This window comes from Chlorocebus sabaeus, chromosome 21, assembly GCF_047675955.1.
Source record: "Chlorocebus sabaeus isolate Y175 chromosome 21, mChlSab1.0.hap1, whole genome shotgun sequence".
In the NCBI taxonomy this organism is placed as follows: Eukaryota; Metazoa; Chordata; class Mammalia; order Primates; family Cercopithecidae; genus Chlorocebus; species Chlorocebus sabaeus.
In genome coordinates, this window is record NC_132924.1 from 103816408 (window position 1) to 103840036 (window position 23629).

Below are 23629 nucleotides of genomic sequence, written 5' to 3' on the forward strand. Positions count from 1 at the left end.
GGTTGAAGGGTTTTTTTCCCCCTGCTTTAGTACTTTGAATATATTATCCCACTCTCTCTTGACCTGCAAGGCTTCTGTTGAGAAGTCTGCTGTTAATCTTATGGTGGCTCCTTTGTATGTGATGAGTTGTTTTTCTCTTGCTTTCCACGTTTTCTTTGTTTTTCACTTGGCAATTTGACTATAGTTTGTCTTGGTGAAGATCTCTTTATATTTAATCTATTTGAGGTTCTTTGAGCTTCACGGATCTTGATGTTCATATACCTCTCCAGATTTGGGAGTTTTCTGTCATTATTTCTTTAAAGGTTTTTTATTTTAAATTATTATGTATACACACTAGTTGTGCATATTTATGGGGTACATGTGATATTTTGATATGAGCATACAATGTAGAATGATTAAGTCAGAATAATTAGGGTATCCATTACCTCAAGCATTTATTGTTTCTTTAAGGAACATTCCAATTCTACTCTTTTAGTTATTTTGAAACATACAGTAAATTATTGTTAACTATTGTCACCCTACTGTGCTATCAAACACTAGATCTTATTCCTTCTATTTAACTGTATTTTTATACCCATAAAATGATTTATAAACCATTCCCTGCTTATCCCCATCTTTCCCACTACCCTTCCCAACGTCCATTGGATACCCTAATTATTCTGATTGTAGAGCTCCATTTCTTTAGGGTCATTACTGATGCTTAATTTTGTCCCTTTGGTGGTGGTGTGTTTCCCTGATTATTGTGATTCTTGTCGCCTGAGTTAGTGTTTGCACATTTGAAGAAGTAGGCATCTCTTTCAATCTTTACAGACTGGCTTCTGCAGGTAAAGCACTTTAACATTCAGCCCACCGAGAGATTCTGGGCAGGTCATATAGTGGGGTCTGTATGTGGGCTTGCTGCTGGAGCCCTTAGGAGAGCTTTCATGATGCCTGGGCCAGTGGGTGGGTGAGCCTGGTACCTCAGTCCACTGAGGCACACCTAAGTATTAGATCTGCATGGGCAGGCCTGGTGCCTGAGTTTGCAGGAGGAGGTCTGGAGCCAGGGTCTATGTGTACAGGCCTGGATCCTGGGTCTGCAAGGGCAGGCCTGTTGCCTATGTGGAGGCTGGCTTGAGACCTGGTTCCACTGGGACCCAGCCTGGCATTGAGGTAGGCCTTGAGCCTGAGACTGTGGGTGTCGGCAGGTACACAGCGGGTCTGAAGCCTGGGTCCAGTGAGGTTGATCTGGAGTGTGGGGTCATGGGGGTTGGTCTGGCACTAGGGAAAGTGCTCACCTGTAGTGCAGGGTCCGGGGCTCCAGCCTAGCAGGAGGGTAGGCCTGGAGCTGGGGCCATAGGGACTGGTCTGCCACCAGGGGTCACTGGGATGGTCCTGGTGCTAGGGTCTACAGCAAATATGGGTGCTCATTTCACTGTTTTTCCTCCACATAGAGGGTATCTCTTTCTGTACTGCACGGCCTGTGCTTGGGGAAGGGTGTCATGGGTAATGTAAAACTGTCCTGCCCTGTTCAGTGTATCTTTTAGATCTGTGCTCCACCCAGGTACTCTAATCCCTCATCTGAATTCCTGACTGTTGTGAAGTTATTTTTATGCATGGATAGTTATTACAAATTGATGTTTCTGTGAGGAAACAAGTGCTGGAACCCCTGTCCCTCCATCTTGTTACTGTCAATCTAGGTCTTCAACATTTGTGTTTATTTTAGTTAAAGTTTACTGAGCTTCTTGGATGTATTCATTAATGTTTTTCACCAAACTTGGGACGTTTTCAGCCATTATTTCTCCTCCTTTTTCTCTCTCCTCTCCTTCTCATTATGCATATGTTGATGTGATTAATGATGTCTCACATTTCTGTGAGGCTCTGTTTACTTTTCTTCATTCTTTTTTCTCTCTGTTCTTCAGTCTACATAATCTCTGTAAATATAACTACAAAATTGTTGACTCTTTCTTTTGCCTGCTGAGAGCTAATGTGTCCTCACACTCCAGAGAGAGAGCAAGCAAGCTCTTTAGTGTCTCTTCTCATAAGGGCGCTAATTCTATCATGAAAGGTCCACCCTCATGACCTCATCTAAACCTAATTACTTCTCAAAGGTTCCATCTGTAAATACCATCACACTGGGGGTTAAGGCTTCAACATACGAATCTTGGGGGGACATAGACATTCAATATATAATAGCAAGTTTCAGTGGATTTCAGAAGCCCCTGAAGCAGAAAAGCAAAAGCACCTGATTATTTGTCCACTTGACCTGTGTCTTATGTTGGATTGAAATGTAGGTCTCCTAATTTTAGTGTAGTTTTGTATATTTCTCCCCGTATATCCTTAACTTTCTGATAAAGGTATTTGCAGTGTTATTTGTGTCATATATATTCATAACTGATATGTGATCTTTGTGAATTATGGCTCTTGGCATTATCAGATATTTTGTTGTCTCACTTTTTGTTCAAATTCAGCATTTTCTGGTATCGTTAGCACAATCTCTGTTTTCTTACTATTTTGTTGTCTGCCCTATACTTTTACACCTCTTGACTTTTACTGGCCGTTCTGACTCACTTTGATTTAGATTTATATCCTAACTGCAGCATAGAGTTGGATTTTGCTTTGTGGGTCAACCTGCAGGTCTTTTCCTTTTAATACGTGAGTTTCTATTTACATGTATTGAAATGAGTGACATGTTTGGTTCAACAGCTATTTTAATGTTGTATTAACTGTGTTTTGTTTTACTTAATATATCTCTTTCTCTATGTAGTCTGTTTTCATTGCTCTTTAAACGTTTTGATGTTTAGAAACATTTGAACATGTGTTCTTGCAGTTACCTTCCAGTCCTCACATGTCATTCTCCCTGTGTGCCTGTCTGTGTCCAAGTTTCCCCAAAGGACATTAGTCGTATTGGATTAGGAACCACTCTAGCCCAGTATGGTCTCATGTTAACTAACTATATCTGCATGACCTTATTTCCAAGTAAGGTCACATCCTGAGATGCTGGGGGTTGGGACTTCAGCATATGAATGTTGGGGGGACACCATTCAACACATAACTACCTCCATCTTTGTATCCATTGTGGTTGCCTCAAACCCTGTCTTTTGATTCTTTAAGCTTCTAAGTCTGCGGGTCTCTACCTAAGATTTAGTAAACTCTTCAAGGAGAACTGGGGTGCCTGTCCTCAGGCTAAAAACCATTAACATGGAAAGTTTACACAGTGCTATTCTTATCTTATGCCAAGTGCCAATCCTCTCTCCCTTTCTGCTTTCTTTTGGTTGTTCTCCAGGGCTGTCAAGTAGTTCCTTTTTATATTTGGAGTGGAATTATGGTCGTTATTTGCGAGAGAACTGGCCCAAAGCAGTTCTTCCACTATTACTGCAAGACTCTTATTTTATTTCTTCCTGGGGTTTTGTTTGTTTGCTTTTTTTTTTTTTCTTTTGTCTGTTCCTGTTCTGAGTTTTTGAATATATGATTCTAGGTGTTTCTTTCAGATCTGCAAATGGTAAAAATGTTACATTCAGGTTGGTAATGTGTATCAGTTTCTTTCTGCTTCATTTTGTGAAAGGGAATTTTTGTCATTTGAAGTGTTTGATTTTTATTTTACATTCCCTTTGTACAGAGACTTCATTTGAATGTTCTCTGCCCTTTGCCGTTCGTCTGGAAATGTCCCATCTTTTTCTGGCACCAGCAATATCAGGCAAGGGTAAAGATTTTAGTTGGCTGACTATATTTCACAGTTCAAGGGCACCCTCTGCTGTTGACTGAAGAGAACTGCAGTTTCATTAATGTTACAGTTTTGGTGGGGTAGTTTTGCTTTTTAATTTTGTTCTAGTGGCACTTTTAATTTTCCAAAATATATTTATCCTTCTCAGATGTGAATCATGTTTTTTGTTTCTTGATCTCTGCGGTTTTTTCAAGTGCGTGTATTCATTTTGTGAAAATTCAGTGAGCTGTACACTTTATATGTGCATATGATATTTCAATAAAAAGCTATAAAAAAACTTAAGTTAATAATTATCTAACACCTAATGAATGAAACACAGAATTATATTTGACAAAATAGAATTCTACTCTCCAACTTTGTTATGCCCTGCCTGTTATTTTTGTCCATTTGTTACTCTAAAAGTTATATTTTATACACGTGCCTAACAGGTATGTTTTGTAAGTACCCTTAAAGGTATCTTAAAATTACTTGTTTTTGAATCATTTAATACTTACCACCAGTCTTTTCAAAGTGTTTTTATCATTCATGAATTCTTTAAGTTGATTCTTCTTACAGGTAGCTGAAGTACAACATCATAATTTTTACTGGAAAATAGCCACAATGAAGGAACACCATAATTTCACCATGAAAACCAGCACAACCTTACACAGATGACAAACATTTCCCCTCCAAACTTGTTAGAACTATATTTGGGCTGACCAAATTAACCAGAATTAATTATATTCATGAAGGAGCAGGAAGTAACTTGATAAAATGCTCTGAGTTTAAAAATCATTATCAAATAAATAGTATAATTTTAAAGGAAAAAAACTTGTTAGGCAATGTTCTGTTGTTTTCTGACATCACATATTGGGACAGAATGTAAGGCCAACCTGGTTTTTACAAATTCCATGGTCTAATTTTGTTGTTGTTGTTGTTAGTGTATAAAAATGGCATTGACTTAAAATTTTTTAATTTATTTAATTAATTAATGTATTTATTTTGAGACAGAGTCTCACTCTGTCGCCCAGGCTGGAGTACAGTGGCACAATCTCGGCTGACTGCAATCTCTGCTTCTTGGATTCAAGTGATTATCCTGCCTCAGTCTCCCGAGTAGCTGGGTCACAACGCCTGGCTAAGTTTTGTCTTTTTAGTAGAGAGGGGATTTCACCATTTTGGCCAGGCTGGTGTCAAACTCCTGACCACAGGTGATCCACTGCCTTGGCCTCCCAAATGCTGGGATTACAGGCGTGAGCCACCGCACTCAGCTGAGTTGTTTTTTTTTTTTTTTTTTTTTTAAATGAATGTATTCTGATTTTTTTTTCTTTTTTTCTTTTTTTTTTTGAGACAGAGTCTGCACTCACTCAGCCTGGAGTGCAGTGACGCCATCTCGGTTCACTGCAAGCTCCGCCTCCCGAGTTCACATCATTCTCCTGCCTCAGCCTCCTGAGTAGCTGGGACTACAGGTGCCTGCCACCATGCCCGGCAAATTTTTTGTATTTTTAGTAGAGATGGGGTTTCACCTTGTTAACCAGGATGGTCTCAATCTCCTGACCTTGTGATTTGCCCACCTCGGCCTCCCAAAGTGCTGGGATTACAGGCATGAGCCACCGTGCCCGGCTCCTGGTTTTTTTTTTTACTCTTCTCTTGACATACTTCTCACACACTGCATTCTGTTGCATAAGAAGAATTACATGGTTTTGAATTACAGATAAAGATGGACATTGTCTGTGTGGTAAATACGTGGTAGTTTCTCGGTGACTTTTTATATGCTTCGTATGAAAAATGATCGTACGTAAAACTATCTCTTTTGGAAGGAACATAATCTGGACCATTCAGATACACTGAAATTCGGCTGTTTTCTACATCATCTGTGTGGGTGTAGCTAAAATATGAGGTTTTAAGCTTAAAAACAACTTCTGCATGTTATTTGGAAATATTTTTTACTTAATTTCTCAACCACCCCAAAACTTAATGGGCAAATTTAAAATATGCATTTAATGCCTTAGTATTTTAGAGTGTAGCCTTCACCAAAGTCCTTTGAGCCTCACTGTAAAAAATATTATTGACTTTTTAATATAAATCTTGTGTCCCATGTCCTTGCTAATTCATTACTTCTATAGTCCATCTGGCGATTCTTTTTAATTTTCTGCTTATACAATTGTATCATTTTTGAATTATGAAACATATTTCCTAAATTCCATCTGCTGTTTCTATTGGGCCTCTGTTCCCTTGCTTTGCTGTGAAATAGCAAGTGCCTTGAAGGAAGAAGGCAGTAAACATGAGGTTGGCCTCATTAGTCTCAGGTATCACAGTTCCTCAAATCCTGTCTTAGTTACACGTTCTCCAAATAATTTAAAACAGCTTTTTAATGTGTATGGCATATCTTTTACAGTTGTTTTCTGTAGGAGATTTATAATCTTGATATAAACTATTCCATTATGGCTGGACCAAAATGCAGCTTGACTTTTTCCTTTGTTAACTTTATTTTCTGTTTACTTGCTGATAGAATTTATTCTTTGCTCTTAACATTTAATATTAACCAAGAAATATATAGGACCTTCCATTATTTGCTTCATGGGAATCCTTTCAATATGCAGTTTCAGGTCTTTATTCAGTTTTTATTTAATATTCATGAAATATTATTCCATTTATGTTGTTCATAACTCAGTAAAAATAGCCACAATTAAAGAGCAATTCTTTGTAGTTTCATCGGTAAGACCAACATCTGCCTGCATTTACCCTCCTTGGTTGAAGGATCTCTCCTCTGGATCAGACCCATTTCTTCCCTTGTGAATTAACCTATTAATCTCCTTTGTCTTCAGTTCACTCCTGCCTACTCAACAGCATCAGCAGATAAAGACACCCCAGTACCTCCCATCTTAGGAGAAGAGAAATCTGCCCTTCCCACGGGACTCCGCCCAGGCTCTATCTCACTCTTGGTTCCCTATCAGAGTGAAACCTACGGAAATTCTCTTCCTTTCTTTCTTCATTCTCTTCCATTCTTTCTTCAACTTCATTAATCTGGCTTTCCCCTCCCTAACTCTGTTAAAGCTTTTCTTATCAAAGCTACCGATAGCCTCCATGTTAAAATACTGTCAATACTCATGTCTCACTTGACCTCTCAAAAGCACACAGAATACGTTTTTCCTTTGGCTCTGGTGACCACAGGTTTGTCAGTATTTTTCACCTATTTCCACATCTTTTTTTTTTCTCTCTATTTAAATTCCCTCTCTAGACCGGGAGTGGTGGCTCATGTCTGTAATCCCAACACTTTGGGAGGCCGAGGTGGGCGGATTGCCTGAGGTCAGGATTTCAAGACCAGCCTGGCCAACATGGCGAAACCCTGTCTCTACTAAAAATACAAAAATTAGCCGGGCGTGGTGACGGGTGCCTGTAGTCACAGCTACCTGGGAGGCTGAGGCAGGAGAATCGTTTGAACCTGGGAGCCAGCAGTTGCAGTGAGCCCAGATCGCGCCATTGCACTCCAGCCTGGGTGACAGAGCGAAACTCCATCTCAAGATAGATAGTTAGATAGATAGATAGATAGATAGATAGATAGATAGATAGATTCCCTCTCTAGATTATCTAATCTAGTCTCTTGACTTAAATATCACTTACATGCTAGTGACTCCCAAAGGTAGCCATTTTCATTTCTGGACATTCCCTTGAGAAATGGGGTTATCTGTCTAGTAGTTCATTTAACATACGCACATGGATGTCTAATGGATATGAAAGCTAAGACAGTAAAAATTAACTTCATTCTTTTCCCCTGACATGGTGACTGGCATGTCATTTGTCCCCTGTTCTCCTTTGCCCCCATTTCAGTAAACAACCCCATCAAATAACTGCTCAACTGAAAAACTTAACGGTTGGCCGGGTGCGGTGGCTCATGCCTATAATCCCAGCAGTTTGGGTAGATCATGAGGTCAGGAGATCGAGACCATCCTGGCTAACACAGTGAAACCCCTTGTCTACTAAAAATACAAAAAATTAGCTGGGTGTAGTGGCAGGCGCCTATAGTCCCAGCTACTCGGGAAGCTGAGGCAGGAGAATCGCTTGAACCCAGGAGGCGGAGGTTGCAGTGAGCTGAGATCATGCGACTGCACTCCAGCCTGGGCAACAGAGTGAGACTTCGTCTAAAAAAAAAAGAAAAAAGAAAAACATAAGAGTCATCTGTGATCCCTCAATTGCCTTCTGCCAGATGCACATGCAAAACGCATTCCCCAAATTTTACTTCTTTTTTGCCTGCTACCACTGAAGTTCAAGGCACCATCATTTCTCACCAGTACCTGCTTTCTAAGTGGGCTCCATGGTTCCATGCTTGGCCTCCCCAACACATCCTCCCCATGGCACAAGAATTACCCCCTTTTAAAACGTGGTTTGTATCACACCATTCTCTGAACTGAACTCACCAGTGGCTGCCTAGGAGTAAACACCAAATTCTTGACCACAGTCTACAGTGTGTACATGCTGTCGTCCCTGCCAACCTTTCTGATTGCATTTTTTATTGTTCTCTTGGCTTTTCTTACCACTCTTTTCACTGGCACTCTTTTTGTTCCTCAAAATTCATTCCCACTGCAAGGTCTTAGTATTCAGCAGTTTCTTCTGCTGGAAATGCTCTTTCTTCAACTCTTTCCAGGATTAACTCTTTTTTTCCAGTAACCAGGTCTCATCTTAAATGTTGCCTGCCTTCCCTGAACCCACCTCTTCCTGACATTCTCTTTATCATCAGGAAAGGCAGGTTAATGCTGTGGTAACAGATTGCAGTGGCTTAAAACAACAAAGAGTTCCTTCTTGCTCACTATGCGTTGCAGGTTGCAGGTTGGCTGAGGACCCCAATCCATGCTGTCCTCACTATGGGCTGAGGGAGCCATAGTGCCAGTCACCATGTCAGGGGAAAAGAAGGCTCTGGAGGCGCTGCAAAGGCAGCCAAATACTTGGCCTGGAAATGACCCTCCCCCTCCTCCTTCTTCCTTCTATCCCTCCCTCCCTCCCTCCCTCCCTCCCTCCCTCCCTCCCTCCCTCCCTCCCTTCCTTCCTTCCTTTTTTGAGACAGAGCCTTGCTCTGTTGCCCAGGCTGGAGTGCAGTGGCGTGATCTTGGCTCACTACAACCTCCTCCTGGGCTCAACTGATTCTTCTGCCTCTGCCTCCTGTGTAACTGGGATTATAGGCATCCGCCACCATGCCTGGCTAAATTTTGTATTTTTAATAGAGAGGGGGTTTCACCTTGTTGGCCAGGCTGGTCTCCAACTCTTAGCCTCAAATGATCCACCTGCCTTGGCCTCCCAAAGTGCTGGGATTATAGGCGTGAGCCACCGTGCCCGGCTAACACACATCACCTCTGATCACAAGTTATTGGCCAGACTGATTAATTACATGGCCCTACCCAGCCACAAAGAGCCACGAGAAATAATCATATCGATGCCCAGAAGATAGCCAGCTCTAATGGTTATCACATATTTTACGCTTAAAAACAAATTTCGTTTTTGAGAAAGGGTTTCGCTGTGTCACACAGACTGGAGTGCAGTGGTGTGATCTTGGTTCACTGCAGCCTGGACCTCCTGGGTTCAAGCAATTCTCGTGTCTCAGCCTCCCAAGTAGTTGGGACTACAGGCGCATGCCACCACACCCAGCTAATTTTTGTATTTTCTTTAGAGACAGAGTTTTGCCATGGTGGCCAGGCTGGTCTTGAACTCCTGGGCTCAAGTGATCCGCCCACCTTGGCTTCCCAAAGTGTTGGGATTCCAGGCATGAACCACTGCTCTGGGCCCTCCTTCACACTTCTTATATCATTCTGTTTATACAATGTTTTTCTACTTTGAGAGATAATAAATTCTATGTAACCATCATCCAGGTTAATAAATAAAATAATTCCAAGATCTTAGAAGCCTCTCCTTTATGTGCCCTTCCCTCTCTCAAGGAGCTCACCACCATCCTAACTTTGGGGTTAATGAGAGCAATGCTTTTAGTTACAGTTTTACCACCAAAGCCTGTATTTTTGTTTAGTTTGAGCTATTTTGGACTTACATAAGTGGCAGTATTTTAATTTGTTTCAATAAATGCAGTGTTTATAAGGTTTATCTATATTGATGAATGTAGCTATTTTTTAATGTATCTATTTTGCCAGGCATGCACCTGTAATCCCAGCTGCTCAGGAGGCTGAGGCAGGAGGATTGCTTGAGCCCAGGAGTTCAAGACCAGCCTAGGCAATATAGTAAGACCCACTCAGTCAAGTAATCAGTCAGTTATTCTTGATAAATGAGACATGTATCAGTTTTAATGTTAAGGTATATTTGTATTATTTTCAGTGTTAGGTTTTTGGAAACAATGCTTCTGTGAATGTTCTGGTACCTGTCTCATGGGAGTGAAGTTGCTGAATTGTAAGACGCATGCGTGTTCGTCTCTGCTAGATCATGTGAAATTGTTTTCAGAAGTGATTTAAAATGCGCTCCCAACACTATGAGTTCCAGCTGCTCCATATCTTTACCAATGCTTGGCATTGTTGTATTTATTTATTTATTTATTTGAGATGGAGTCTCGCTCTGTCGCCCAGGCTGGAGTGCAGTGGTGCGATCTCGGCTCACTGCAAGCTCCGCCTCCCGGGTTCACACCATTCTCCTACCTCAGCCTCCAGAGTAGCTGGGACTACAGGTGCCTGCCACCGCGCCCGGCTAATTTTTTGTATTTTTTAGTAGAGACGGGGTTTCACCGTGTTAGCCAGGATGGTCTCGATCTCCTGACTTCGTGATCTGCCCTCCTCGGTCTCCCAAAGTGCTGAGATTACAGGCGTGAGCCACCGCACCCGGCCTGTTGTACTTTTTAATTTTTGCCAATGTGGTGGGTGTACGATGGTCTCGTTTTGTTTTTGCTTTGATAACTAATGAAGTTGACCACCTTTACATATGTTTTTTGTTTACTTCTTTAGTTAAGGTATTCAGTTTATTCTTACTGCCCCAGCAGAATTATTAAAATGGTCCCCGTTCATTCTCTAACACGTCTTGGTTTGGACAGTACATTGTATGGCACCCTAACCTTAGTGGGTCCCTCCACTAACATGGAAATTTCCTTCTTGCTCATTAATGTTTAGGATGATGTGGTCTGGCATCTCTGAGGAAAGAAAAAAAAATGGGATAGATACAGAGGATTGAGTAAAAACCAGATGAGAGGGAAACCAAACTCATTAACTGGGATTACTCAGTCTGACTCAGGATGACCATTTCCAAAATAATGTGTGATGGAGCCTTCAAATGGGTACACAGCAGATGGGTTTGAGCAACATAATGCAGCAGTAAAAGTGAAAGAATTTGTTTACCGATTTCTCAGAAATGACTCAAGGCACGATCATTATTTGAAAGCTGGTCACAGTGTCTACTGCAACCAGTCACTCCCCTTTCAGTCTGTAACAAATCTCTTAAAAACTGACATGTGAAACCCATTGTATGTTTCTTACCTTGAGATCATTTTGTGAAGTTTCTTACTCTATTTTTAAAAATGTGTTTGTTAGATTTTATTTTCTAAGTAATACTGATTAAAAATATTTATACATCTACTTTTAAGTCCACAGTTTAGCACTTTTATTTGTATGGCTTTAAAAGTTATAGCACAGGGTCTTTAAGGATTGGGGGAAAAGATTCCATTCAAAACAAAGCCTGATAATTATAGACATGTTTTTCTCTGTACTTTATTTTAAATACATTAATTTTTAAATGATGCTCCTCTTTTTCTTCATCTGGTGGTAAAATACTAGTGCAACTTTCATCAAAATAAAGTTTACCACAGATGTCAATGAATTTTCCCAATTGAAAATTGCCCTTCAGCTACCACTAAATAAAATTTCTCAATCTAACTTAAGTGAAAAGAACTGTTGGTTGTCATTATAAGGAAAAATATAAAGTATCATAGTATTGTCTACATTTTCCTTACAATACAAACTTTGAAAGAACCAGAGATGCTTTATAGGAGTTTAGTCGGTTTTGAAAAGGCACATGGGTATGTATGTGTGTGTGTGTGTGTGTGTGTGTGTGTGTTTTAATATTCTAGAAATTTCCCCACCACGACTCTTCCTGTTGCAGAGACGCTTTGGTGACTACCGGGCTAGACAAGAACATTTGTTCAGACTAAAGAAAGCCAGAAGCCAAAATTCAGCCGTACAGTAACAATGTACTTTTCATCATGCAGCCTTATACTTCCTGTGTATTCGATTTTCTACCATGCATTAGAATACATAAACTTTTATTCTAATAATTTAAGTTTGATTTCACAATATGGAAAAAATTTGAGGAAGAACATGACCTGGGAAAGAGAATAGGGAGAACTTTTACCACAATGAAAATAGTTACATTCGTACCCCTCTACATTATAAGAATATAACCCATTTAAGTTATGGAAAAGATCCCTTCAGTTATGGAAAAGATCCCTCTGCTGTGGCATTAAGTTGGGGGAGGGGAATCGATTTGTTCCACCCGAAACAGAAACAACAGGAAATAGCTTAACTTTGGTCCACTTGTCTGTTAGCTTAAGGACAGTCATACTGCCTTCAAATCAGTTCAAAAACCCAACAAGTATATTTAAAAGTATATTCATGTGTAATTTCATTCTAAAACCGGCGTAACTGTTCTATCCTCATTCTCTGCCTTTTCAGCTTCAGAATGTGCTGTGGGCATGGTCTCTAATCCTCAGCATCTTCGTGATCTTCCCTGGCAGCCTCATCAGCATCTGCTTGGCTAGGCTCTGTCTCCTCTTGGGTCATGATTTCTGGGGTCATGTGGACCAAGCCTGCTTCTGGAAGTTCACTTTGTACTTCCACTGGCATCTGATTTACCCATTCCACATGCAGCTCCTCTCCATGTACTCCAGTACCCTCTTCAGGCTGAATTCAGCCCACTGAATTCAACCCACTTGGGCCTGCTCTGGAAGCTCACTTGTGTGTGTCGGGCACCTGGCTGTCCTGGCGTGGATTTGGGTGGATGTGTTCCACGGTCACTTGTGCTGAATCCACCTGGACCTGAAACAGTAGGAGCGCATGCACCTTCCCAGCTTGTTCTGTAATATCATTGATGTCACAGGTTCAGCTTGTACATGTGTTTCTACTGAAAGAACTTCTTCCATTACTAGATGCTCTGAAATATGTATCACTGAGATGCCTCCTTAATTCATTTCCTTGCATAAACCACAAGTCACATAAAGTATAATGGTTGGGTTTATCTCTATTATGTATTTACCAAGTGATGTTTGAACTGGTCCCAGCTGTTAAACACGCTGTTGCAGACCTGGCATTCATAGAGCTTCTTTCTTTCTTTTTTTGCCCCTACTCGTTTGGCATGCAGTGAGGTGACGTTTGAGGGGCTGTTTCTAGCAAATTGTTCATGACAATTTGGATATTCAAAAGGTTTTTCACCTGTATGTTTTTGAAGATGTTCTTTAAAATGTCCAAAATGGTCAAACTGTTTCTCACAGTACTGACATACATGATTTTTTCCCCCCAGTTCTTTGCTTCTTACTGCCTCCACATTCTTCAAGGTGGGTCACAATTCAAGTGCTGTTTCCATGTGCTCTCCTGAAGATACCTTTTACTGCATATTTCACAGTTGAAACTCTCAGTGAAATGTGATTTCACGTGTTCCTGTTTGCTTGTGGGGTCAGATGCACAGCTGACGTCTTCTTTAATCTGCCCTTTTCTGTCACCTTGGTGGTACTGAAACAGGAAAAGCTCCCTTATCCCCCTCACAGGGTGTGTGATGGGGGCGTGGCTAGCTTCTTCCTACCTGCGGCGCAAACACCTGGCGGGGCAGGTTGTGGTCGTGGGCTCCAACCCCACGGCAGTGTCTCGGGGTAAATGTTTCCAGCTCCGGAAGCCCCGGTGGGCGTGTGTTACAGGTGCTCTTTTAATTTTGCTGTCTGTAGGCGGCTTGTGTCAGTCAGCTCAGTTAGACCCTCTGCCTTATCACAAGGACAGAAGGCTTTCTGTAGCCCAGGGTTCTTGCCCTAGTGTACGGGAAAAATCGAATCACGTGTGGGCTTGGCGTATGAGTGCAAGGTTTTATTGAATGGTGGAAGTAGCTCTGGGCCGATGGATGGGGAGCCAAAAGGGGCATAGAGTGGGAAGGTGGTTTTTCCCTTAGAGTCAGGCCGCTCAGCGGTCAGACTGTTCTACCGCCCCTGCCAAATTCCCCCGGGCGTCCGCGTTCTGCCAGTTGATGGCCTGCCAGCTCTGCGGGTGCCTGTTCCTGTGCTCTTCTGCTCCCCTGCTCCGCTCCCCGTCCAGCCGCCTGCGTGCACTTCTGCCGCTGTGTTCCTCTCCACATCTCACCGCTTGTGTCTGTGCCTGCTAGGGTCTGGGGGTTTTTATAGGCCCAGGATGGGGGTGTGGCGGTCCAGGGTGGTCTTGGAAAACGCAACATAATGGCTCTTCATAATGGCCAGAAACAGAACGTAGTGGCATTGTAACCCCTATCAGAGATAATCATGAGAGAAAATGGAGTAGGGAAATACTCCCATGGGGTAGGACTTGAAGCCTTATGGCCCCTTGTCTTACTGTCTACTGTTTGTTGAAGGTGAGATGATCTGGCACAAGACTCCTTGCTGATTTATGAACAATAAGTGAGGAGAGGATTCATACTGATTTATAGGTAGAGCCTAATGGTTTGGTCACATAACCAAGGACTGACAAGGTATCAGATTAGAGGACAGGTGACAATGAGATTTAGGAAACAGATTTTGAAAATTTCTCTTTTTTTGAGACGGAGTCTCACTCTGTCACCCAGGCTGCAGTGCAGTGGCGCGATCTCTGCTCACTGCAAGCTCCGCCTCCTGGGTTCATGCCATTCTCCTGCCTCAGCCTCTGGAGTAGCTGGGACTATAGGCGCCCGCCACCACGCCTGGCTAATTTTTTTTGTAATTTTAGTAGAGACGGGGTTTCACGGTGTTAGCCAGGATGGTCTCGATCTCCTGACCTCGTGATCTGCCTGCCTTGGCCTCCCAAAGTGCTGGGATTACAGGCGTGAGCCACCGCACCTGGCCTAAATTTTGTGTTTTTTAGTAGAGGCGGGGTTTCACCATGTTGGCCAGGCCAGTCCTGAACTCCTGACCTCAGGTGATCTGCCCGCCTCGGCCTCCCAAAGTGCTGGGATAACAGGCGTGAGCCTCTGCACCCAGCCTGAAGTTTTCTTTGTTCCTGACTTCAAGGGCTTTGATGGCTTCTAGCATTTGTAGACGTTCTGCTGCTTTCCATACATCACTGGCTGCTGCTCCTCCTCGTATCATTAATTTTGCTGTACATGTGAATTCAATTAAATGGCAAAAGGCCGTTTTATTAACACCTTCTATCTCCACCAAAGGTTCTTGGGTAAACTCCAGAAAAAATTTGTAGAAGGCGGTGGGTCCGGGTGGCTCATGCCTGTAATCCCTTTGGAAAGGATTACAGTAATCCCTGTAAACACTTTGGGAGGCCAAGGTGGGCAGAGCACCTGAGGTCAGGAGTTCGAGACCAGCCTTGCCAACTTGGCAAAACCCTGTCTCCACTAAAAATACAAAAATTAGTCGGGTGTGGTGGTGGGTGCCTGTAGTCTCAGTTACGTAGGAGGCTGAGGCAGGAGAACCACTGGAACCTGGGAGGCAGAGGTTGCAGTGAACCAGGATTGGGTCACTGCACTCCAGCCTGGGCGACAAAGTGTGACTCCATCTCAAAATAATAATAATAATAATAATAATAATAATAATAATAATAATTTGTGGAACTTACTGCAAGCAGCCAAAACAGCCTTGTGAGCCTTCAGATGGTGTCCGTCTACAATCAGGGTGATGTCAGTAAAGCAGTCCTGCCGTCGTGTTCATTCAGTTGGTCGAGGATCATGTTTTGACATTCACAGAACTCCTGTAGGAATTCCATCGTCTCTTCAGCCTCCATGGCTGTTGGCTGGCTCTGCCTTATGCTCTGCCCTCCTTCCTCTCTGTCCCTCAGAGCCTCTGGTTTTGTGCTTTCTCCTTCCAGGGCATAATATGCCCCACAGCTTTCCCTATCCCTAACCCATGGCTCTCCCTCCATTTCCCCCACAAAAGCCGAGTGCTCCCGCTGCTCGGGCCCCGCTGGTGCATGGGCACTCAGTTGGACACACAGGCGGCTGCGGCCTCTTACTCTATTTTGAAGACTCGGCTGTAATTGTGCTATTAAACTTCTTCCATATCATACGCAAAAGCAGTGCTTCATTTCCCCCCAAAAGAAGAAATCAAGTAAAAACATGTTATAATTTATATAGAAGGGTACTTTGCATTTCTTAAAATGCTTTATAATGGTTCTAATCTTTTTCCTTAAAGAAACCCAGAGAAAGCCTTTCTTTCTCAGCTGTATAGATGGAACAGGTGAGGGGAGGGGATACAGAGGGGTTGCCCAGAGCTTCTGAGTCCATGGCTGAGCCAAATCTCCCAAGGCAAATATAACAAATGTTATTTTTTTCCTATTTATAAAGCTTCCTTACAGCTGGAGGGATTTTCTTCTAAATCTACTAAAAATTGAGGTACCTAAAAACAACAGTCCCACATTTGGAAACGGACCAAAGGTGGGAAGTTTTAGCTCTTGTTTCTCAGGTTATAACTGATGACCAGACTGGGGTCTCCTAAAGACCCTAAAAAAAAAAGGAGGTGTCTTCGTTCTCACTGGCTCCACCCAACCTTTAGATTGCTAATAATTCAGATGTGGAGCATTCCGTAGCAAGAGGATCGTGCGCTCATTTATTTGTGGCACTCCTTCCCCAAACTACGCTAGGAGACACATCAATCAGTGTGTTTCAATCAGTGTGTTGCAAAGACCTGATGCTGTGCTGTTCAATATGGCAGCCGCCAGCCACAGGTGGCCATTTAAATTCTAATTAAAATTAAGTAAAATGGAAAAGCCAGTTGCTCAGTGGCACTAGCAGTGTTTTGAGTACTCAGTAGTGACATATGCCTGGAGGCTATCATATTGGGTAGTACAGATATAAAATATTTCCATCACTCCAGAAAGTTCTATTGGACAATACTGCCTCTTGGTTTGTTATGGTGAGTAAGACTTCCCAAATGGTTTTGGTGTCTTTTGTCCTGCGGGCTGCTGGGCTGCCTCATATCCTTTTTTTTTTTTTTTTTTTTCCTGTTTTTAAGAGACACGGTTTGGCTCTGTCACCCAGGCTGGAGTGCAGTGGTGCAGTCATAGCTCACTGCAGTCTTAAGTTCTGGAGCATAAGTGATCTTCCCACCTCATCCTCCCAAGTAGCTGGGACTACAGGTGGGTACCACCATGCCTAATTTTTAAAATTTTTTTGTAGAGATGGGGTCTCATTTTATTGCTAAGGCTGGTCTTGAACTCCTGGGCTCAAGTGGTTTTCCCGCTTCAGCTTCCCAAAGTGCTGGGATTACAGACGTGCATCACTGCACCCGGCCCCGCCGCATATCTCTCACTGTTTCAAAGCCCAGCCCCTCGTTGGCGCCATCCCAGACATATGAGTCTTCCCCAGGGCCACCCTGCCCTTTATTTTTCTCTAAATTCCCTCACTTTCATGGGAAGCCTCTTCAAAATTAGAAATTGGCAGGTATGTGTTGTTCTGTTAGCTGTGTGAAGCTCTTGATCCCTCGGGTCCCACAGCTGTCTTCTGTCAGCGAGGCTCACACATCTGTGTCCCTGGTCACAGGTGCGAGTGGGGCACATTCCTCATCCTCCATGCCCCTGCATGCCCTGCCCTCCAGGAACTCCACGTGCATGGGCGTTCCCCAGGCTCGCCCATTGCTCTCTTCTGTTTGTCACATCTCTGTTTCTCCTCCTGGCCAAACCCTCTACATCTTCAACTGACTGCTGGATTAGAAGCTGTTTATGTACTTAGCAGAAAGAAAACTTGCCATTTCTGAAGGAAGAAATGAGGCAGCAAATGTGCAGGGGAGAACAAGATTAGGCAGGATCAAAAGGCAAAGGCAGGATGCTCGCAACAGAGCTGAAAATTATAACCCTGATTGTTCATTCTCGTGGAATTCACTGGCTGCCAGCACACCATGGGTGTAACCATAAGGCCTGTGGATGATCTCTCTGCCCTGTCCCCGGCTCTCATCTGGTAACATCCTCTCACAGTGCGCGAGGTCATCGTTAAGACATGAGAGAGAACAGCACGCCAATGAATTGATTTGCATGGATGCAAGTATTTGATCAGTTCTTCCATCCACAAATCTGGAAATAAGTAAATGTATTTTACATTTGAAAAGTATGAGAAATATGATTGGAAATATTTATTTCTCATACTTTTAAAATGTATTAAAATATTTAAAAATATTTTAAATAAGCAAGAGCACAGAATTAAGTAGATGAAGCATCAGTCCTTAGTCACTGTGTTGAGGTTCTCCAGAGAAACAGAATCAGACATACATAATTATATGTATATATATTTATACACATGTATACATGTGTATATGGATACACCTATATGTATGTATACATGCATGTATGCAGATAGGTATGTGTATAAATATATATACACACACACGTGTGTGTATAAATAGAAATATATACATATATATATAGAGAGAGAGATTTATTTTAAGGAACTGGCTCTTGATTTGGGGGTTGGTAGGTTGGGGCTGGCTAATGGGCTAGAAATTCTGGGAGGAGTTGATATCATAGTCGAGTCTGAAGGCAGAATTCCGTCTTCTTCAGGGACCTCAGTCATTTTTCTTAAGACCTTCAACCGACTGGATGAGACTCATCTACATTACGAAGGGAAATCTGTTCTACTCAAAGTCTACTGATTTAAATATTTAAATATTAATCACACCTAAAATATATCTTCGTAGCAACATCGAGACTGGTGTTTAACCAAACAACTGAGCATCAGAGCCTAGCTAAGTTGACACGTCAAATTAACCCTCACTGTCACCAAACATATAATTAACAGGATGGATGAGTGTATTGGTTTGCTCAGGCTGCCATAACAAAGTACCACAGGCTGGGTGGCTTCAAGCACAGTGATTCGGAGATGAAGGTGTGGCCAGGGCTGCCGTATTCTGAGGCTCTCTCCTTGGCTTGTAGACGGCCGTCTTCTCTGTGTGTTTTCAGTTGGTCTTCCCTCTGCGTGTCTGTGTCCTGATCTCTTTTTAGAGGACGCTGATCATGTTGGATAAGGGCCCACCCTCATGATCTCACTTTAATTTACTTCCTACTTAAAGACTCCATCTCCAAGTACGCTCACATTCCAAGATACCGAGGTTTAAAATGTCAACGTTTGAAATGCTGGTGGTGAGGGACACAATTTAGCTCATGACAGAGGGAAAACAGACAATTCCAAGGTGGCAGTGGGTATGCATCGTGCTGAGAAGTGCCGAGTTCAGTGCAATCACTTGCAAGTTATCTTGATCTGAAAGCTGAAGATCAGTTTGCATTGATAAATGGATAACTTTCCCTGTGTGCCTTAAAACTGTCTTCACATTTAAAGAATGAGTGTAGATGCTCAACTATTAGGCTGAAAAAAAAGTTGTACTATTAAGTAGACAAACAATTTGCCACCTTAAAATGCAGGGATAGGTGTGACTCCACATGGTGTCCCTATAGATAGATATCAGCATCCTCCTTCTCCAAAAATAATAAAGTGAAGTTGCTGGATGGGGCTGTTGGCTACTCTCTTTGGTGCAGAGGTTCACTACCTGTTGTTTTTAAATTTATATTTTACTCTTTTTTTTTTTTTTTTTTTGCCACAGGGTTTTGCTTTGTCACCCAGGCTGGAGTGTAGTGGTGCGATCATGGCTCGCTGCAGCCTCCAACTCCTGGGCTGAAGGGATCCTCCCACCTCAGCCTCTGAGTAGCTAGGGCTACAGGTACATGCCACCACACCAAGCCATCTTATTTTGGGGGAAGGGGGCTGAGGAGAGCACTTTTTGGAGGTGGGTGGGAACATTCTTTCTGGCTTTTAAAATTTTTTCTTTGTGGAGACAGGTCTTACTACGTTGCCTAACCTGGTCTCAAACTCCTGGCCTCATGCAGTCCTCCTTCCTCGGCCTCCAAAAGTGCTGGGATTATAGGCATGAGCCACCACACCAGGCCTTGCTACCTGTTTGTTTATTTTAGATTCGGGGGTGCACAGACAGGTTTGTTACAAGGGTATCTTGTGTGATGCTGAGGTTTTGGCTTCTGTAGATCCGGTCAACCAGACAGTGAACATAGTATGGAACAGGAAGGTTTTTTAGCCCTTGCCCCCCTCCCTCCCTCCCTCCTTTTGGAGTCCCTAGTGTCTGTCGTTCCCATCTTTATGTCCATGTGTACCCAGGGTTTAGCTCCCACTTACAAGTGAGAGCGTACTATATCGTGTTTTCTGTTTCTGTGTTAATTCGTTTAGCTACCTGTTTTTAATACTTAGACTGATTGGTCCTCTTCTAGATGAATTCTAAGATTATTGATTTGTTTTCTGATTAGAAAAAGTAATACTCTGGCTCGTTGCAGAATTTTGAAAAATGTATAAAAGTATGAAGAAATAAAATATCAGAGCAATTTCACTATATATTTGAAAAATCACTTGATCCATTAGTATCTTTCTAATCTCTTTTTCTAGGCATACATATACTTTTTCAATAAAATTGAGATTACACTAAATATAGTGTAATATTCTGCTTTCACATATAACATTTCCCTGTTGATTATTTTTGAAAATATGTAAATGGTTGTATTTATCCATATCCACGAAGGTATCCATTCATTTCACACATTTTTTTTAGCACCTTCAGTGTGCTCTTCCTCCTGCTAAGTCCTGGGAATGCACTGATGAAACAGGCAGGGATCCTGTTTTCACAGAGCTTTCCCCACTTTCTGGATGTATGTATTTATTTAACTATGTCTTTATTCTGCTCAGAGAGACTGACTTAGCCGAGAGGAAGGCATTTTTGTCCTTTCCCACTTCCTGCTGAATGCCTGGAATGGGAAATGATGGCTCGTACTTCTGCAGCCATCTTGGGCCACAAAGTAACACTGAGGATGGAAACCAAATACTGAATATAGGACATATAGGAATCTGGTCCCTGTACAAACCATGGAGAGAGTTCATGGGCCCCAGATTATCCACAGCAGGACTTCTGTGAAACAAAAACTTCTAACTTGTTTGAATCACTGTTGATATGGGTTTTTCTGTTAAATGCAGCAACTAATTTCCTAATTGATACAATGCTATTTGTACAGAAGCTTCAACTTTTTCTTTTCTTTTTTTTTTTTTTTTTCTGAGACTAAGTCTCTCTCTGTTGCCCAGGTTGGAGTGCAGTGGCATGATCTTGGCTCATTGCAACCTCCACCTCCTGGGTTCAAGTGGTTCTCGTGCCTCAGCCTCCCAAGTAGCTGGGACTACAGGCATCTACCACCACACCCTAATTTTTGTATTTTTTTTTTTCTAATTTTTGTATTTTTAGTAGAGACAGGGTTTCACCATGTTGGCCAGGTTGGTCTCAAACTCCTGACCTCGAGTAATCCACTCACCTTGACCTCCCAAAAGTGTTGGGATTACAGGCATGAGCCACGGCGCCTGGCCAGAAGCTCCAGATTTCTGTCATCAAATATATCACATTTTATCAACCCTGAGACACATCTTTTCTTACAATGCAGTCTCTCTGGAATCAGTATCATTTAATATGTCATAGTTAAATTACTTTTTTTATTGAGGTAAAATTTATATAACATAAAATTCATCATTTTAGCCATTTAAAATCGTACAATTCATGACTTTTGGTACATTCACAATATTGTGTAACTACCATCACTGCCTAATTCCAGAACAGGAAATTCTGTACCAGTTAAGTAGTCACTCCCCATCCCCTGTCCTCCCAGCCCCTGACAACCATTAATCTGCTTTTTGGCTGTTTCGATTTGCCTATTCTGGACATTTCATATAAATTAATTAATACAATATGTGGTCTTTTGTTACTGGCTTCTTTCACTTGGAATAAGGTTTTCAAAGTCCACCCATGTTGTAGCATCAGTCAGTCAGTCAGTCCTTCATTCCTTTAATGGCTGAATAATATTCTGTTGTACATTATTCAGCCCTAACAATGGTTGTATAATGCATTCGAACATTACACCACATTTCATTTATTCATTCAATTGATGCACATTCAGATTGCTTTCACATTCTGGCTGTAAAGAATAATGCTGTTTGAATATTCATGTACAGACAGTCCCTGACATATGATGGCTTAACTTATGATTTTTCAACTTTATAGTGGTGCAAAAATGATGTGCATTCAGTAAAAACCATACTTCAAGTACCCATATGACCATTCTGCTTTTTACTTTCAGTACAATAGTCAATAAATTACATGAGATATTCAATACTTTATTATAAAATAGGCTTTGTCTTAGACCAGGGGTGTCCACTCTTTTGGCTTCCCTGGGCCACACTGGAAGAAGAAGAATTGTCTTGGGCCACATATAAATTACAGTAACACTAATGATAGCTGATGAGCTAAAAATAAATCACCAAAAAGTCTCATAATGTTTTAACAAAGTTGACAAGTTTGTGTTGAGCTGCATTCAAAGCTGTTCCTGGGCTTTAGCAGCCCACAGGCCATGGGTTGGACAAGCTTGTGTTAGATGATTTTGCCCAAAAGTAGACTAATATAAGTGTTCTGAGCATGTTTAAGTTACATTAGGTTACGCTATAATGTTTGGTAGGTTAGGTGTATTAAATGCATTTTCAACTTGTGATATTTTCAACTTACAGTGGGTTTATCATCAGGATGTAACCCCATCATAAGTTGAGGAGCACGTGTACAGAGTTTTTTTGACTATGCATGTTTCTGTTAAGTTACACTAAGGAGTGAAATTTCTGGGTCATATGGTTGCTTTTTGTTTGACGTTTTGAGGACCTGTCGAAGTATTTTTCAGAGTGGCTGTACTATGTACATTTCCAACAGTGATGAACCAGGGTTCCAATATTTCCACATCCTCAATGCTTATTATGTTTTCATTCTTCCCAGCCTAGTAGGTGTGAACCACATTTTCTTTATGCATTCCCCAGCACTTGATGGACATTTGGGTTGTTCCCACCTTTTTACTATTATAAACAATGCTACAAATAATACCGTGAACAACTGTGTACAACACAGGTGTGTGTTCAGACATTTTGTTTGAATGTATGTTCTTCAATCTCTTGGGTATATAACTAAGAATGGAATGGCTGGGTCATATGGTAATTCTGTGTTTATTTTTTGAGGAACTGCAAAACTGGTTTTTACAGTGGCTGCATCATTTTACATCTCTACCAGCAGTGGGATTCCTGCAGACTCTCATCAACAGGCAATGAAAAGTGATAAGCACATTTTCTTTGACTCTCATTTCATTTTGCCTCTTTTATTTGGAAATTTAAATAATAGAAATGGACAGAGGAGAGTAGGCATTTTTGTATTTACCACCCAGAAGTGAACAACATTAATGCTTTGTTTAGGCTTCAGATATTTTTAAGTAAATAGAACATAACAGATTAAAAAACCTAAGCCCCCTTTTCCCCTTTACCCCACCTATTACGTGGCCCCCTCTCCAGAGATAATCATTATCACAACTTGGTATCTATCCTTCTAGACTATATCTTATTAGTATTACAAATATTACAAATACATGTCTCAACATGTTCTTTAAACTGTAAGTAGGTGCTATCGTACTGTTTTCATCCTGCAACTTGCCTTTTTTCTAAGAAGAGCTTTCTTGAGATATATAACTGGCACACAATAAACTGCACATATTTAATGCATAGTCGGATGAGTTTGGACATATGCCTATAGTAAACTGCACATATTTAATGCATAGTCGGATGAGTTTGGACATACGCCTACATCCATGAATCCATCACCACAGTCAAGTTAACAGACATAACTGTAAGCTCCAAAGTTTCCTTGTGTCCCTTTATTTTGGGATATGTGTATGGATGGTGAAAACATTTAACACAAACTGCCATCTTTAATAAATT

General features: G+C 41.7%; 1 long non-coding RNA gene and 1 pseudogene across 3 annotated transcripts in view; one reads left to right on the forward strand and one right to left on the reverse strand.

Annotated features, from left to right (window-relative positions):
- Window positions 1-23629, forward strand: part of LOC119626148 (uncharacterized) — a 173686-nt gene that overhangs the window by 114186 nt on the left and 35871 nt on the right. The window lies entirely within an intron of this gene.
- On the reverse strand, window positions 11572-13987 carry LOC103227398 (zinc finger protein 131 pseudogene; annotated as a pseudogene).